This window comes from Crocuta crocuta, unplaced genomic scaffold, assembly GCF_008692635.1.
Source record: "Crocuta crocuta isolate KB4526 unplaced genomic scaffold, BGI_CrCroc_1.0 scaffold186, whole genome shotgun sequence".
In the NCBI taxonomy this organism is placed as follows: domain Eukaryota; kingdom Metazoa; phylum Chordata; class Mammalia; order Carnivora; family Hyaenidae; genus Crocuta; species Crocuta crocuta.
Window position 1 is genome coordinate 6418750 of NW_027551569.1, and position 4459 is coordinate 6423208.

The 4459-nt window shown below is 49.9% G+C and overlaps 1 long non-coding RNA gene across 1 annotated transcript; it reads left to right on the plus strand.

Annotated features, from left to right (window-relative positions):
- The first annotated feature begins 6 nt into the window (after window positions 1-6).
- Window positions 7-3243, plus strand: LOC144220478 (uncharacterized). The gene is made up of 2 exons (XR_013331749.1): window positions 7-113; window positions 2055-3243. It is a non-coding gene; the product is annotated as an uncharacterized LOC144220478 (long non-coding RNA).
- Window positions 3244-4459: the final 1216 nt, after the last annotated feature.

Below are 4459 nucleotides of genomic sequence, written 5' to 3' on the forward strand. Positions count from 1 at the left end.
GAACATTCGCACCTGGTTCAATGCGGACCCTTGTTCCCTGGACGGAGTGGGAGGATGGGGTGGAAGCGCCCTTTTACCAGTATACGGAACCCCGGAAACGTGCTGGGGCTCAGGTAAAGGAGACACAGGTACAGAGCCCGAGGGCTTAAGCCTCGGCCCCCGAAGGAATGCGCCCCCCCCCACGACATTCCAAATTCTAGCCCTAATTCAGTGCAGACTGTGGAAGCGGATCCTTAAGCCCCCACTCTCGAGCAATACTAGGACTGTTACTGCATTTGGAAGCAAAAGTCGGGAGATCCAAAATAAGGGACTACGATAACCTACTTTATCTAAGATGCTGGTCATTTTAATTTTTTGTTTTTAAGGAAAAGCGCATTTTGTTTTCTCGGCCATACTTAGGGATGTTAGTGTTACTGCCAAATCTCTGAGACACTAGCCAGTAAACATTGTGCAGGACCTCCATGCAAGGATGACTGATGGGTTCGTTTGCCTACTTTTGAGCTGGGGTCCGGGGAGTGGGGTGGGGTGAGGCGGTTATGTGGGCAAGGTGGTCAGATTGGAGTACCGGGTGGCGAGAGCTCTTGGGGGAGCGCAAGTCCAAGCTGGGGTGTTAGATGTGGTTCGGTTCCCCAGGAAGCTGGGCTTATTACTGGGAGCCCACAGCGGGTGATTTTCCAGCGCGGACTTGGAGGGGGGAGCATCGAGGACTCTGGAAGGACCGTGGTCAGCAGAGGCCAGGCCGGAGACCTCGGCCGCTGAGACCTAAGACGCGGCCCCACGGCCTGGTAAACGGGGTTGGGGCGGCTAGGTGCTCGGGAGTGCGCTGCGCCCCCAGATGCCCCCAGCCCCGTGCTCCGCTGCAGAGGACAGCTGGGGTCACATTGCCCCCGGATGGGTCCCCGCGCGCCGGCCACCTCGGGGACGCGAAGCCGCAGATCCCAGCAGAGCCCCTGTGCCCCTTCCCCCACTCTTCGGGCCAGGGGCTCACGGAAAGGGGCGAGGCGGGATTAGGGTAGCGGGCGGATCCCGCGGGGAGCCGGACCGCCGACCTGCCTCCAGCCGCCGCACCCCGGAGCCAGGCGATCCTGCTATAGATAGTAACAGGGAAGCTGCTGTTTACAGCAACACTGCGCCGCCAGGGCTGTCTCCAGGCGACGCCGCGCGGCCGGGAGCGCGGTCGACCTGGCCAGGCCGCCCTCCCTCCTCGCTCCCCCGGGGCCTCGGCCTCCCCGGCCCGGCTGCGGCCACTCCCGCCGCCTGACCTCATCCTCGGGTCCTGGGACTGCGTGCGGCTCGGGCGCCGTGGTGCGCTAACCTCCATTCTTAGAGATGAGAACCCGGCGGGGGCTGGGAGGGCAGGGAGGCGGGGATTCGTGGAACCGGGCCACTTGCTATTTTTGCATTCCCTGTCACAGGCAGAGGTGCAAACAGAATTTCATCATTATATGTCACTGGTTTGTGTTGGTGGGAATTCAGGCGCTTCCCCCCCCCCCCCACATTTAAAAAAGGAGAGCGAGAAGGAAAAACACATAATATATAAACACAGACTTCTTGGAGCTGCGCTGAATCCTAAAGCAATTCTTTGGCCTTCAGTTCTCCTAATTCTATCATTGGTGAGGCTACTTCACTGTCCTTGATTATTAAAAAAAAAAGTTATGAAGGCAAATCCATCTCTCTTTTTATTAGCTTGGGCAAAGTAGGTCAAGCCTTGAATTCCCGGGCCTGGCCTTGCCTTCCATTCATAACTGGATCTCAAGCCACTTAAGAGAAAACCTAGAATGATTTCATTTACTTCCCCTTCAGACTTTGAATCATCTCAGCTCAACACCTAAAGGATGTGTCAAGATTTTATATCCCAGGATTTATCTCATATGTCACTTTATCCTGTCTTGGCCAATAAAAGGAAAAGGGTCTCTGAATGAACCTATCCCGTCCAGATAGCTTAACCCTTTCCTTCCTGGCACCATTATGACCTGAGAGTTGGAGACTTAACAAATCCATCCTCTGAAAAGGACAGAACCATGAATTCATAATTCTTTTATTTTTTCATCCAGGAACTATTGAGATCCTCCTATGGCCATGCACTCCTATGAGTCCTGGGGGCTGAGACTTGCTGTACAGAACAGAGTGAACCTGTCCCTACCTTCAGAGACCTTCCAGCCTCGGGGAGAAGACTGGCAAATCAAGAGAGAATTGTTAAGTAGCCGCAAGTGCTTTGGCAGAGTAATAACAGGGTGCTCTGGGGCACAGAGGAGGGTTCAGAGACCAGTGTCAGAGGAAGGGACTGCGATAGAGATGGGATCTGGCTCCACTGTCCTCTGGGAAATGACATGATAAAGATTGAAATGCCAGAGCATCTGAATCTGCTCATCCTAACGTGCTCCCACATCTGAATCTGCTCACAGTATCCATTTCAGGACTGCAAAATCACATTTTTAATATGGGGCTCACATGATGTAGCCTTAAAATAGAGGGAAATCAGAACCAAGGCGAGAAATTATCTTTGCCATTTGCCAAGGTCAGGGTGACTTTGAGACAGATGTGTGTGCGCCTCTGTGAACACGGTGCTGCCTTCTACCAGGGCAGGGATTCTATGTTCTGGACAAGTCTGAGCATATAAAACCAAACTTACGCAGTTTGTGATTATCTATGTGCAGAGTTCCTCCTATTTGGGGATCCAAACGTGAAAAGGAGGGTAGAATCCTGTGTCTGATTTTAACCCAAATTGAAAACAAATATATCTTTCCTCAACAGCTGTTCCTTATCAGATAGAGAGTTTTCCTATTTTGCACTTCTCTGGCATTTGAATTAAGAGACCTGACCCACATCAAGCGTTTGTTCTGTAACTCTGAAAGTCAGTGCACATTGTTTAGCCTGGTGTTATTGCAACATTAAGTGAAAGGCTGCTGTCTGTACCGCCTACGTAAATGCTGCCGCACACAATCCGTCCTCAGCATGCAGAAGTAGTTATTTATTTGGGGAAGTGTGGTCTAGCGGTGAAGGGTTGTGGTCAGAGCACGGGACCAGAAGTCAGGAAGATGCGTATAGCAAAATCAACTCCTTCAGGGACTTGGGGAAGTCGCTTCTTAGACTTATTTAACATCTACATGCTTTTGGCCTTTGTCTTTTTCATGTACTGATATTCACTTAGCACCTAGCACAGTGCCTAACCCGCATTAGGTGTTTGATGAATATCTCTTGAATGGACGGATGAATGAATGAATAAATGAATGGATACCTTCATCCAAGCAAGGCAAATATTGTCCTTTTTGGATACTTAGAAATCAATAGATAAGGTTCTTTAAATCTTTGGAAAGGCTGAACAGGCTGAGTCTTTTATTCATGGGTATGAATAGGCAAAAATTGGAAAAGAGAAAATAACAAGATGTTAGGGCTATTTTCAGCTGGTGTAGGCTCTATGTCTAAAGAACACCCCAGTGGTTTGTGATGAAAGATCAAACTTGCCCTTGTTATTGAGCCCCATGATAAAGACAGCCAGTGCCCATACATAAATGCCACATTGTCTGCAATGACAATGACCATGTTACCACCACCCTCTAATTTATTCATTCTAAATGTCTGGACCCAAGGAGAAGACAGGACTCACACACCCATGACACCCATCGAGGGTTTTAGGGGTCAAGGTTACTCACCCTATGGCTCAGACGGTGAGCAAAAAGACTGCTCCTATTTTAAAACAGTGGAGGCACAAGATTACCACTACCATCACTACACACACACACACATACACACACACACACACACACACAAACACACGCACCCCACCACCACCCCCGCTGCAGCCACCACGACTAATTAGTACTAGGGATTCAGCCTCTTTGGGAAAAACTGCATTCCTTCTGAACAACTCTTGGCTTTTTGACAGGAGATGATGATTCAATGGGATCCCCGTCCTTCTGCTAATGCGAGCATTTAAACAAAGCTCAATGTGGTCCCTGGGATACACTCCATCTGGAGCTAAGGACATTGGGGAATAGTTACAGTGCCTAAGAAAGTCACATTTGAGCCCAAGCTTGCAGCATTTCCCGCCACAGCTTGCATCATTGGACCCTCATTGTCAGTCATGCTGAAACTTTGCAGAAAGTAGAGCTCACCATGGGCAGACAAGCAAGCCTTCTTCAGGTTGTCAGCTCCTCAGATGTCCTAAGCTGAACTTCTGCAGCTCTGGTGGACTTAGCTGCTGGGAATTCCAAAAGAAGCCCCTTATGTCACTAAACCTATAGGAAAATAAAATACCCTGACCAAACACTGCAGCTGCAGGACTCCCATCCAACGGGGAAAAATCCCACCGTCAGCATGAGGAGGGCCAGAGACGGCCAGAATGGGCTAGCACATGACGCACTCCGAGGTGTTAAGACATCTCAAGTGTGGTTTACACCATTTTATCTACTGTCTTGCTCAACAAGAAAGATCCTTAAAAGAGACAGTAATAATTGTG